At 47.6% G+C, this 14,219-nt stretch overlaps 1 long non-coding RNA gene across 1 annotated transcript in view; it reads right to left on the reverse strand.

Moving 5' to 3' along the window:
* Nucleotides 1-448: 448 nt before the first annotated feature.
* The window catches only part of LOC140209766 (uncharacterized), a 57,979-nt gene continuing 44,208 nt past the window's right edge, over nt 449-14,219 (reverse strand). The window contains exons 3-4 of the long non-coding RNA XR_011889058.1: nt 4,001-4,091; nt 449-1,283 (exon numbers count right to left, since the gene is read on the reverse strand). This is a non-coding gene — a long non-coding RNA (uncharacterized lncRNA). The remainder of the gene's footprint in view (nt 1,284-4,000; nt 4,092-14,219) is intronic.

Below are 14,219 nucleotides of genomic sequence, written 5' to 3' on the forward strand. Positions count from 1 at the left end.
GAATGAATGGTTCTGGCCAGCTCCTTGCACACTTTCCATCTGTGCTGGGTTGAGCGTTGAGCTAGCAACGGCCTCATAAAAAACAGACAAAATGCTAAAGAAACAGCAAGGTTGCCACCCGATGTGCCACAAGGCTGGGGGAGGAATAACTATTACATTATAGAAGAAAGATTTGCATTTATATAAATTTATATAAATTTCAGGGTGCACTTTATGTATGTGTATCTATTCATGGCAAAGTATGACAAATACCAGATAATGTCCAGATTCTGCTGTCAGATGAAACCCTTTCTTTCTCCCTAGGCCTCCCGTCCCGTGATCCTCTCCCTTCTCCAGCCTTGTATCCCTTTTGCCAATTGACTTTCCAGCTCTTGGCTCCATCCCTCCCCCTCTTGTCTTCTCCTATCATTTTGGATCTCCCCCTCCCCCTCCCACTTGCAAATCTCTTACTAGCTCTTCTTTCAGTTAGTCCTGATGAAGGGTCTCGGCCTAAAGCGTCGACTGTACCTCTTCCTAGAGATGCTGCCTGGCCTGCTGCGTTCACCAGAATTTTTTGTCTGTGTTATTTAAAAGTGTTTGATGGCTCTGGGTCTGTACATGTTGGAGTTTAGAAGAATGAGGGGGGAAATCTCACTGAAACCTGTTGAATATTGAAAGGCCTAGGTAGAGCAGATGAGGAAAGAATGTTTCCTGTTGTGAGGGAGTCCAGGACCACAGGGCACAGCCTCAGAATAGAAGGACATCCCTTTACAATGGAGGTTAAGAGGAATTTCTTTAGCCTGAGGATGGTGAATTGGTGGAATTCTGATGGATGGCAAGATGGCGCTCACAGCCAACAGCAATGTTTTGCAGGCAGCTGACAAAACTACTTGATACCCTGGTAGATATACTTTTGAACTGCAATCGCTGCAGTCTGCTGGATCGATTAAATGATCTGGCGCTTTTGCGATCTCCTGGGGGGATTTGGCGAACTCAGATTTCGAGAGTTCATATACGGCCAGGGTGGCCAATGCTGGGGATGGATGCTGCATCAAGGCCTGATGGCAGAAGATGAAGCTGTGATCAACTATGTTACTCCATGCCAATAAAAAGCGTTGAACAGGATTAAAATAGTCGAGGATGAGAGCAGAAAACGAATGAGTGTTCAGCACCACCTGCTTGCGTTTGACCAGTCTCCATCTGTTTTTGCTACTACCATCAGGTGGCAGATCAGAATCAGGTTTAATATCATCGGCGTACGTCATGAAATTTGTTGTCTTTGTGGCAGCAGTACAATGTAATTCCTAATAATAGAAAAAAAACTGAATTACAGTAAGTGTATACATATTAAATAGTTAAATAAAATAAGTAGTGCAAAAATAGAAATTAAAAAATAGTGAGGTTCAGGGGTTCAATGTCCATACAAAAATTGGATGGCAGAGGGGAAGAAGCAGATCGTGAATCATAGAGTGTGTGCTTTCAGGCTCCTGTACCTCTTTCCTGATGGCAGCAATGAGAACAAGGCAGGACCTGGGTGATGGGTTCCTTAATGATGGATGCTGCCTTTTTGAGGCATTACCCCTTGAAGATAGAGCTGCTTAAGTTTGCAACTATCTGCAGTTTACTTCGAACCTGTGCAGTAGCTCCCCCCCACCCTGCCCATACCAGACGGTGATGCAGCCAGTTAGAATGCTCTCCATGGTACAGCTGTAGAAATTTGGGAGTATTTTTGGTGACATTCCAAATCTCCTCAAACTCTGAGTGAAATATAGCTGCTGTCTTATCTGCCTGGATATGTTGTGTCTAGGATTGATTCTCAGAGATTCTGACATTCAGAAACTTGAAATTGCCCACTCTTTTCATTTCTGATTCCTCCATGAGGACTGATGTGTGTTCTCTCATCTTTCCCTTTCTGAGGTCTTGCTGATGTTGAGTGCAAGGAGTCCTGGGTCTCACAGTGTTAGGCTTTGCTCGTCTCTCCGCTGAATGGGCTCCACAGCCGTGGACTCGCTTTCAGGGTATCTGAAGTTCATTTTCTGCATATCATTTGTTTACTTTTTTATTGTTTTTTCATACATTGGGTGTTTGATGGTCTTTGTTGTGTGTGGTTCTATTGTGTTTCTTTGTTTTGTGGTTGCCTACAAGAAGACGAATCCCGAGGTTGTACACAGTATACTTACTTGGAACTTTGAATTCATTGCCATAGATGGTCGTAGAGGCCAAGTCATTGGTGTATTTAGGTGGAATAGACGATAGGCTGAATGGCCTAATTCTGCTCTTACGCCTTATGGTCTTAGGGTCTAATGGACATTCTACAATATTTTTACAACGGAGAGGGGAAACCTGACATTCCAGAAATGTTAATAGTTTTTTTTCAGAGCCAGACAAATTTCTCAGCAATAATTATGACATAGCAGACTGATAAAAATTCGAAGCCCATCCTTTGTTCAACATATCACATGATAGGGTTTTAGAGAGATAGAATTATACAGCATGGAAACAGGCCCTTTGGCTGAAATTTGTCCATGTTGACCAAGGTGTCCCCTAAGCTAGTCCCATTTGCCTGCATTTGGTCCATATCCCTCTAAACCGGGGGTTCTCAATCTTTTTTTATGCATTGGACTAATACCCTTAAACACGGTGTCTGTGGACCCCAGGTTGGGAACTCCTACTCTAACCATTTGCCTGTACCTATCCATGTACCTGTCTTTTAAATGTTGCAACTGTACCTGGCTCTGCCCTTTCCTCTGGCAGCTCAGTCCATGTACCCTCCAGTTTCTGAGTGAAAAACTTTCTCCTCAGATCCATTTGAAATCTTTGCCCTCTTACCTTTAACCTATGCCCTATAGTTTTATTCCCTTGTACTTCTAGAACAAAGCTGTGACTATCTACTGTATCGAAGCCATTCATAGTTTCTTAAGTATCCCTAAGGACACCCTTCAGTCTCCTTCTCTCTGGTCCAAGCAACATCCTTGTGAACCTCTCCTGCACCCTCTTCTTGCACCTTATTCTTTCTGTAACATGGTGACCAAAGTGTAACCTGTCCAATATTTTGTACAACTGTAACATGACATCCCAACCATTGTACTCAGTGTCACACCCAACGAGGCTGTGAATCATGCCACGCATCTTCTCCACCACCCTGTCTACTTGGATCACCATATCTAGGGGGCTAAGTATTTGTACCCATATGTCTGTCTTTTCTGAACAGCAGCACCCACACTGTGGAGGGAGTGATACCATTTCATTCCACTCAACCTTCCTGGGATTTTTTACCTTTGACAGCGTTGGTTTTTAGCTGCTCATTTTTCTTGACATCACTGTATAAACCAAACACACAACCAATGAAAGGGGAGGTCCTCAAAGAGGACCACAAACTTGTCGTAGGGTTTGGAGGCTTGCGTTCCTCAATGACCCAGAGAGCTGTGCTGGCTGGAGTCAGGGCTTTATGCTTTGGCTCTTGGTAGGGTCATCCAAGCCGAGCAGGTCAAAGGATAGAGGTCAGACTAATCGTCGTCCAGCAGTCCTCCAGGTTCAGGGGTTGAGCTCATGGCTAACAACCTTGACCGGTAAAACAAAATTGTTACGGAAGGAGCCATGAAGAGTCTTTCTACATCTGTGTGTGACAGTATTCCTGAGTCTCCACCTGGGATCTGCATGACTGACTGTACTGAAAACCAAAAGGAAGCTATTGGCATGATGAACACCGCCAAAGATGGAGGACCTTCATTCCTACCCTTAACGCCAGCGGCCTGTGGTCAAGTAAGTAGGATGGGGAGGTATTTATTCAGTAATAAATTAGGATCTTGAAAATCCATTACAATCTGGGACTATAACTTAGATGTAAAATATATCCATATTTGTCAACCTTTGTCTGTTTATGTACAATTTCTTGTGAAATTCTATTGTATTTCTTTTTTCCCTGTAAATGCCAGCAAGAAAATGAATCTCAAGACTGTATATAGTAACATATATGTACTTTGATGGTAAATTTACTTTGAACTCGGAATTTAAAATTTACCTGAGGCAGCTTTAAATTCACATTGGAATTCTGGGCTAGATATTATTCCATGAAGTTTTTTCCTCTTGTCTTGCAGGGCAGTAAAACCAACCTACCAAAATAGATTTGATTATAACCGTAAGTATCCTGGAGCTGTCTACAAGTGCAAGCTGGAAATATGAGAACAATTGCTGAGTGCTTCATATCTCACCAAAAAGAACAAAGACTTAGTATGTTGCATTGAAAAGGATATTGAACAGCACCAGGCATAATGTAACAATGGACCTACTATTGTTATATAAATCTGGCATCACTGCCAAATGTGATCTTCAGGCAGGCTGGTTCCTGGAAGAGTCAGGACTAGACTGTTCTCAAAATAAATTTAATTGATGTCATATTGGCTGTAAGTTAACAGGATCTGAAGTATTTGAATAGATATCTTTCAAATAAGCAAGTACAACCTTCAAGAGGACACATACGCAACAAGATTCGTCATCTTAAATGATCAATGGCCCTGGGATCAATTCATCTGTCACAATTCATCAGCCTATTCACAAGCCTTGTAGTTTTCCACTCCATGGGGCTCAGAGGAATCTTGGAATGGTTTTACACACAAGAGATTTTGCAGATGCTGGGAATCCAGAGCAACACATAAAATGCTGGAGGATCTCAGCAAGCAGTCAACACCTATGAAGTTTTGGGCCAAGACCTGGTAGCAAAACTGGAAAGGTAGGGAGACAAAGCCAGAATAACATGGTGGGGGAGAGGGGGAGGGGTGATTGGTGAAGCCAGGTGAGTGGGAAGGTGGGTTAGTGGGGGAGGGCAGATGAAGTGGAAAGCTGGGAGGTGATAGGTGGGAAAGGTAAAGGGCCGAAGAAGAAGGTACCTGATAGGATAATGGACCATGGGAGAAATGGAAGGAGGAAGGGCAACAGAGGGAGGTGATGGGCAGATGAAAAGAAGAGAAGCGGTAAGAGTGGAGCCAGAATGGAGAATGGAATAAGGGAGAAGAGTGAGGGGGAGAAATTTGTCGGGAAGTTAATGGCCCAAAACGTCGACGGTACTTTTTTCCATAAATGTTGCCTAGCCTGCTGAGTTCCTCCAGCATTTTGTGTGTGTTGCTTAGACAAATCAATGTTCATGCCATCAGTTTGGAGGCATGATACAATATGAGTTGTTTCTCCGCCAAACTAAGAGTGGCCTCATCATGGCAATAGAGGAAACAATGGACAGACATTTAAATGGGAATGGAAAGTAGAATTAAAGTGGGTAACCACCAGGAAACCACCTTTGTGTGGCAGATGGTGCCTGATAAATGAGTCTCAATGATCTAGAGGAGGCTACACCAGGAGCATCGGGTACAGTACAGAACCCCAACAGATTTGCAGGTGAGGTGTTGCCTCATCGAGAAGGACTACTTGGGGCCCTGAATGGAGCCGAGGGAGGAGGTGTAGGGGCAGGCATAGCACCGTTTGCAGGGATAAGTACCAGGAGGGAGATCAGTGAGGAGGGATGAATGGACAAGGGAGCCACAAGAGAGCGAAGCCCTGAGGCAAGTGGAGACCGGGGAGAGGGAAAGATGTGTTCAGTGGTAGGATCCCGATGCACATGATGGAAATTATAAAGAACAATGTGCTGGATGCAGAGTGCAGTGGTAGGTAAGGACAAGGGGAGCTCTATCCCTGAGAAGGTGGGGTGAAGGCAACTGTCTAGGAAATGGAAGAGATGCAACTGAAGGCATCATCATTGGTAAAGAGAAGGAAACATTGTCTTTGAAAAAGAAAAGGAATATTAAATCAGTAATGCTATTGCTCCCTGGCATAGTATTAAATGAACACAGAATCTAAGAATAGCTTTATTTGTTACATGCACATTGAAACATCAAAACATACAGCGAAATGCGTCATTAGCATCAATGATCAATGAAGTCCGGGGATGTACTGGGGACAGCCCAAAGGTGACATTATGCTTCTGCACCAATATAGCATGCCTACAACTTACCAAACCCTCACTAACATGTATGTCTTCCCTTGCTGAACGGATCCTGACTTGGGGATCTGGGCCGTACCCTCCAAATATCTGGACCTGCCTCTCGGTTTTTTTGCACTACCTTACTTTCCATTTTTCTATTTTCTATTTATGATTTATAATTTAAAATTTTAATATTTACTATCGATTTGTAATCCAGGGAGCGGGAAGTGCAGAATCAAATATCGCTGTGATGATTGTACATTCTAGTATCAATTGTTTGGCGACAATAAAGTATCTAGTATCTACTATCAATTTGTAGTCCAGGGAGCACGAAGTGCAGAATCAAATATCGCTGTGATGATTGTACGTTTGAGTATCAAGTGTTTTGGTGACAATAAAGTAAAGTATGTCTTTAGAATGTGAGAGGAAACCAAAGCACCCAGAGAATCTCATGAGGTCATGGGGAGAACGTACAAACTCTTTACAAACAGTGGCGTGAATTGAACCCCAAACACTGGCACTGTGAAGTGTTACGCTAACCACTATGATACCATGCTCAATCTCTGTTGTACAGAATGGCTGATTTGGTAATAAAGACTGACTAATTTGATTCAGTCAATTTGTTGCCTCTCCAATCTTCAGCCACTCTTTTTTTAAAAATAAAATGTAAGAACTATGAAATAAAGCAGAAATACATTTATGGTTCTTGCCAAATCTTTAGAAGCAATGTTTGAGGTCCTTCTTCCCATTTATTTCATGCCCTCACTGGGTGGCAGCGGGTGTTGTAGCATTGTGGCTGTTTACAGACTCTGCTCTCGGATGATGCCCCTGGGTGGGGATGATTCCAGCTGGCAACAGTGAAAGACTCGAGGGAACCCAAGAGGGACCAGGATGTAAGAACAGCCAATTGCCCTTTTTGTTTGAAACTGAGACTGCTTTCTGGAAAGTACTTAAGACAAGGTCAAATCCAGATCAATTCACAACTCAGCTTCCTGGAGCTCTGAATCTCCCGGAACAGGCACTCTGTTATGTACAGAGTTGGGTTATTGATACAAAATCAGACAAAAATTAGCTTCCAAATGCAGACGCATTGCCTCATTTCTCCATCAGCAGCACTGTGAAAGTTATATATCAGTGCCTAAGCATTGTCTCAATTTCAAATCAAAGGGCTTGGCCTTAGGACAGAGATGAGAAAGAACTCCTTCACCCAATGGGTAATGAACCTTTGGAATTCTCTATCAAGAGAAACAGTGGACACAGCCCAGTAAATCACAGGGAAACCCCCTTCCCCACCACCGAGCACATTGACAAGAAGCACTGCCACAAGAAGGCAGCATCCATCATCACGGACCTCAACCAACCAGGCTCTCTTCCCACTGCTGCCACCAGTAAGGAGATACAGGAGCCTCAGACCCCACGCCACCAAGTTCAGGGACAGTTATTACCCTTCAACCATCAGGCTCCTGAACCAATGTGGATAACTTCACTCACATCACCCCTGAACGAATTACACAATCCACTGTATGGACTCACTCAGTCTTTTAGATAAGTCTCTATTAGCAATGCACAATGTGATGGAGCAAGATTTTACCATTCCTCCTTGCAAAATTGCTCAACCTATGCCAGGTTAGTTGGGGAGTGGTAGTGGACAGCAATCTTGAGGTCTTCTCGAGATGTTCAATCAGATTAAGGTCAGGACTCTAATTGGACCACTCAAGGACATCAACTTTCTTCATTTGAAGCCACTCCATGGCTGCTCTGGTCGTGAGGTTTGGGTCATTATCCCACTGAAAGACAAACATTTTCCCAGTTTTAGCTTTCTGACAGCGGCTAGCAGGTTTTTATCCAGGATCTCTCTGTATTTAGCAGCATTCATCTTCCCATCAATCCTGACCAGATTTCCAGTCTGTTAAAAAGCATCCCCGTGGCATGATTCTACCTCCACTATATTTTACAGGGTGGTGATGTGACCCGGGTGATTCACAGTATTAGTTTTATGCCACACATACCACTTAGTGTTGAGGCCAGGAAGTTCCATTTTCATCTCATCTGACCACAAGAACGTCTTCCACTCTTGATAGTATATTCTAAGTGACGCTTTGCAGAATCTTTATAGGTAAAGAAATGCTTTTTTTAATGTTATGTGGTGAATGAGGTTATCTATACTGCTTGAGGAGCCTGTTGGTTGTAGGGTAATAGCTGTTTCTGAACTTAGTGGTGTGGGACCTAAGGCTTCTGTACATCCTGCCCAAAGGTAATAGCACAGAGAGGGCCTGAATGGTGAGGGCCTTTGTTGATGGCTGTTGCTTTCTTCTGGTTGCACTCTATGTAAGTATATTCAATGTACGTAGTTTGAATTGGAAGATTTCTTACAACTGTTATAAAGTATGTGACAAAGGCAGGTATATCAGCCATGAATAGATAGGACCTGCTCTATTATTGGGTGGCTCTCCATTCTGGGAAATTAATTTGTTGTGGTGACCCACTTTCTACACAAGCGAACCAGCTCACAAAATAGCCCGCGCGTGGGGAGAGACTTTTGTAATGCACCTCTGATGTCATTTCCGCCCGGAGAGGGCTGGAAGGGAACTGCTTAAAAGACAGTGCCGCGAAGTTTGAATAAATGAGTCTCGAGTGCGACTTACAGACTGCATTGTCGTTATTTCTAGCTCTGTATGTAGCACATCGCTACATTGGTGACCCCGACGGGATTTGGACCAAAGATGATCGACTCTTCATCTGTTCACACAGCTTCGCTAAAACTGCCAACTTTCTGGACGCTGCGACCACACATGTGGTTTGACCAAGCAGAAGCCCAGTTCCAGATTCGGCAAATATCTTCGGATTCCACAAGTTACTATTACGTGGTGAGCCCCCTTGACCAGGAGATAGCCGCGCGGGTTGGGGATTTCATACAGTCACACCCCAAAGAAGGCAAATATGCAGCATTCAAAGCGCTGCTCACAGAGACCTTTGGCTCTCACGGCGTGAGTGAGGTGCCCGCTTGCTGCACCTGGACGGTTTGGGAGACAGGCCGCCGTCAGCATTAATGAACAAGATGCTGGCCCTGGCTGAAGGACACAAGCCCTGCCTGATGTTTGAGCAGACGTTCCTAGAACAACTGCCTGAGGACATACATCTGCTGCTGGCCGACGCAGATTTCAGTGACCCCTGGAAGGTGGCAGCCTGGGCAGACGTGCTGTGGAAAGCCAAGAGGGAAAGCGGGGCGTCCGTCGGACAGATTACCAAGCCACGCGCACAACAGCAGGCCAGACCAGGGCCAGCAACGGAGCACACACAACCCAGAGGCAGGAGTGAGGAGGCCAATGAACAGTGGTGTTTCTACCACCAGCGGTGGGGCATAGAAGCCCACCATTGTCGCTCACCCTTCAAGTTCCTGGGAAACGCCAGGGCCAGGGCAGCCTCCTGTACATCTGGGACAAACAGTCGGGATGCCGCTTCTTGGTCGACACCGGAGTGGAGATCAGCGTCTTACCCCCGACAGGGTATGACACCCGCAACAGGGAGACGGGACCCACCTTGAGGGCCGCAAATGGCAGCACAATTCGGACCTACGGCACCCGCACAGTGCAGCTACAGTTTGGCGCCAGCTGGTTCACGTGGGACTTCACACTGGCCGCCATGGCCCAACCACTCCTGGGGGTAGATTTCTTGCGAGCCCACAGCCTGCTGGTCAACTTACAAGGGAAAAGACTGGTCCATGCCAAGACTTTCCAGACGTTCTCCCTGGGTGAAGCCAAGTTGCCGGCCCCACACCTGGACTCCATCACGCTGTCTGACAACGAATTCACCAGAATCCTGGCGGATTTCCCATCGGTTCTGGCACCGCAGTTCACGGCAGCCTTGCCCAGACACGGAGTACAGCACCACATTCCGACCCAGGGACCACCCCTCCATGCCCGTGCACGAAGGCTCCCCCCGGACAAGCTCTGCCTGGTGAAGGAGGGGTTCAAGAGGATGGAGGAATTGGGGGTTGTACGGCGGTCCGACAGCTCATGGGCCTCCCTCTTGCACATGGTGCACAATGCAGCCGGGGGCTGGAGACCATGCGGTGACTACAGCAGACTGAACGAGGCTACAACTCCAGACCGCTACCCCATGCCTCACATACAGGACTTTGCAGCAAACCTGCATGGGGCAAGCATCTTTTCCAAAGTAGACCTCGTCTGGGGGTACCATCAAATCCCGGTACACCCTGAAGACATCACCAAAACAGCACTCATCACCCTGTTCGGCCTGTTCGAATTCCTCCGAATGCTGTTCAGCCTAAAGAATGCCGCACAGACGTTCCAGCGACTAATGGATGTGGTGGGACGTGACCTGGGCTTTGCGTTCATCTATTTGGACGACATCCTCATAGCCAGCAGTAGTCGTCAGGAACATCTGTCCCACCTCCGCCAGCTCTACTCCTGCCTGAGTGATTTCGGCCTCACGATCAACCCAGCCAACTGTCAGTTCGGACTCGACACCATCGACTTCCTGGGTCACAGGATTACCAAAGACGGGGCAACGCCTCTGCCTGCCAAGGTAGACGCGGTCCGCCACTTCGCCCGGCCCAACACAGTCAAAGGCCTGCTGGAGTTTGTTGGTATGGTGAACTTCTACCACCGCTTCCTCCCCTCAGCAGCCCATATCATGCGCCCTTTGTTCACCCTGATGTTGGGTAAGGGCAAGGACATCACTTGGGATGAAGAGGCTGTGGCCGCTTTCGTTAAAGCCAAGGATGCCTTGGCAGACGCCGCGATGCTGGTGCACTCCAGAATGGACGTTCCAACCGCCCTCACAGTGGACGCATCCAACACAGCAATCGGCGGGGTGCTGAAGCAACTCATCGAGGGGCGCTGGCAACCCCTGGCGTTCTTCAGCAGACACCTACGGCCACCCGAACTCAAGTACAGTGCCTTCGACCGGGAGCTGTTGGCACTATATCTGGCAATCCGGCATTTCAGGTACTTCTTAGAAGGCAGGACGTTCACCGCGTTCATGGACCGCAAACCGTTGACCTTCGTGTTCACGAAGGTGTCCGACCCCTGGTCGGCCCACCAGCAGCGACACCTGTCCTACATCTCCGAGTACATGACAGACATCCAGCATGTCTTGGGAAAGGACAACGTTGTGGCGGACGCACTATCCAGACCAGCTATCCAGGCCCTGTCCCGGGGGGTGGACTATGCAGCACTGGTGGAGGCGCAGCAGGCAGACGACGAGATGCCCAGCTACAGGACTGCAGTCTCAGGTTTGCAGCTGCAAGACTTCCTCGTAGGCCCAGGTGAGAGGACCCTCCTGTGTGACATGGCTAACGGCCAACCGCGCCCCATCGTCCCGGCAGCCTGGCGGCGGCGAGTTTTTGACTCCATACATGGCTTGGCGCACCCTTCTATCAAGGTAACCGTCCGGTTGGTCTCCAGCAAGTTCATGTGGCACAGACTTCGCAAACAGGTCAGCGAACGGGCCAAAACGTTCACGCAGTGCCAAACAGCCAAGGTGCAGCGGCACACCAAAGTCCCGCCGCGGCAGTTCGAACCCACCCGCCGGAGGTTCGACCACATTTATGTGGATATTGTGGGGCCCCTGCCAGTATCGCGAGGAGCGCGGTACCTCCTAACTATGATAGACCGGTTCATGAAATGGCCTGATGTAGTCCTGCTCACCAACACCACTGCCGATTCCTGCGCCTGAGCGCTGATTGCAACCTGGGTAGCACGCTTCGGGGTACTGGCCCACATTACCTCCGACAGAGGTGCCCAGTTCACCTCCAGCCTGTGGTTGGCTGTGGCCAGCCTGTTGGGAACACAGCTACACCACACAACTGCCTACCACCCACAGTCGAACGGACTAGTGGAGCGCTTCCACCGTCACTTAAAGTCGGCTCTCATGGCCCGCCTGGAGCGGCCTAACTGAGAGGACGAACTTCCCTGGGTCCTGCTTGGAATCCGCACGGCGCCCAAAGAGGATCTGCACACCTCGTCGGCCAAGCTGGTGTACGGCGCACCCCTGGTCATCCCAGGAGAGTTCATACCAGCCCCAAGGGGGCAAGAGGAAGAACCCGCAGCAGTCCTGGACAGACTATGCGAAAAGCTCAGCAACCTGGCCCCCGTACCGACTTCACAGCACAGACAGATCCCGACCTGCGTACCCAAAGACCTGCAGAACTGCAAGTTTGTATTCGTACGAAGGGGCGCACAGCGGCCGTACGAGGGGCTGTTCAAGGTGATCAGTAACAACGGGTCGACATACGTTCTGGACATTGGGGGGAAAGAGGAGGTTTTCACGGTGGACCGACTCAAACCGGCCCACGTGGACTTGGCACAGCCGGTCGAGGTTCAGGCACCGCGGCGCAGAGGTAGACCGCCCAAGCAGAGACTGATCCAGACTGTGAACATTGGGGGTGTATCTGGGGGGGGGGGGGTTATGTGGCGACCCACTTTCTACACAAGCGAACCGGCTCACAAGATAGCCCGAACGCACGGGGAGAGACTTTTGCAATGTACCTCTGACGTCATTTCCGCCTGGAGAGGGCTGGAAGGGAACTGCTTAAAAGCCAGTGCCGCGAAGTTTGAATAAACAACTCTTGAGTGTGACTTACAGACTGCGTGTCGTTATTTCTAGCTCTGTGTGTAGCACATCGCTACATTGTCTCTGATTTTGTGTGACTAAAACAACACAAAATTCACTTGCGGAGCTAACTTACTAATAGAGTATGTGCAGTCTAATGTGCAGGGTAATGGCATTGGCAGGGGTGGTGGTAGAGGCAGATACATTAGGTATGTATGAGAGACTTTGATAGGCACATGGATGAAAGAAAAATTGGGGTCTATAAGGAAGGGAAGAGTTAGATTGATCAATAAGTTTGGCACAACATGATGGGCTGAAGGGCCTGCGCTGTGCTGTACTGTTCTATGTTGTATGTTCTAATGTGTCATAGAAAACATAGAAACATAGAAAATAGGTGCAGGAGTAGGCCATTCGGCCCTTTGAGCCTGCACCGCCATTCAGTATGATCATGGCTGATCATCCAACTCAGAACCCTATACCTGCCTTCTCTCCATACCCCCTGATCTCTTTAGCCACAAGGGCCATATCTAACTCCCTCTTAAATATAGCCAATGAACTGGCCTCAACTGTTTCCTGTAGCAGAGAATTCCACAGATTCACCACACTCTGTGTGAAGAAATTTTTCCTAATCTCGGTACTAAAAGGCTTCCCCTTTATCCTCAAACTGTGATCCCTCGTTCTAGTCTTCCCCAACATCGGGAACAATCTTCCTACATCCAGCCTGTCCAATCCCTTTAGGATTTTATACGTTTCAATAAGATTCCCCCTCAATCTTCTAAATTCCAATGAGTATAAGCCTAGTCGATCCAGTCTTTCATCATATGAAAGTCCTGCCATTCCAGGAATCAATTTGGTGAACCTTCTCTGTACTCCCTCTATGGCAAGGATGACTTTCCTCAGATTAGGGGACGAAAACTGCACACAATAATCCAGGTGTGGTCTCACCAAGGCCTTGTACAACTGCAGTAGTACCTCCCTGCTCCTGTACTCGAATCCTCTTGCTATGAATGCCAGGATACCACTCGCCTTTTTCACCACCTGTTGTACCTGCTGTGACCTTGATAGTGAGAAATGGACAGCAAGTGGGAAGCACATACACCTTCAACTTACTCAGCCAACAGCTTCATATCCTCAGCCATACCAATCACCCGGATGTTCTGCGTCAGCGAGAATCCCTGAAGTCAGTCCTGTTCTTTGAGACATTCCAGTCCAACTTGTTTTGAAAGCAAGGACCTGGCACCACTGCAATTTGTCTATTGTCACAATAGGTCTACGGTAGATGCAATCTCAATGGCTCTTCACACGGCCTTAGATCACCTGGACAATACAAACACCTTTGTCAGGATGTTGTTCATCGACTATGGCTCAGCATTTAATACCATTATTTCCACAGTCCTGATCGATAAGCTACAGAACCTGGGCCTCTGTACCTCCCTCTGCAATTGGATCTTCGACTTCCTAACTAAAAGACCACAATCTGTGTGGATTGGTGATAATATCTCCTCTTCACGGACAATCAACACTGGTGCACCTCAGGGGTGTGTGCCTACTCACTGATCTACTCTCTGTACACCCATGACTGTCTGGCTAGGTGTAGCTCAAATACCATCTATAAATTTGCTGATGATACAGCCATTGCTGGTAGAATCTCAGATGGAGATGAGAGGGTGTACAGGAGTGAGATATACCAGCT

Source organism: Mobula birostris, chromosome 14 (genome assembly GCF_030028105.1).
Source record: "Mobula birostris isolate sMobBir1 chromosome 14, sMobBir1.hap1, whole genome shotgun sequence".
In the NCBI taxonomy this organism is placed as follows: domain Eukaryota; kingdom Metazoa; phylum Chordata; class Chondrichthyes; order Myliobatiformes; family Myliobatidae; genus Mobula; species Mobula birostris.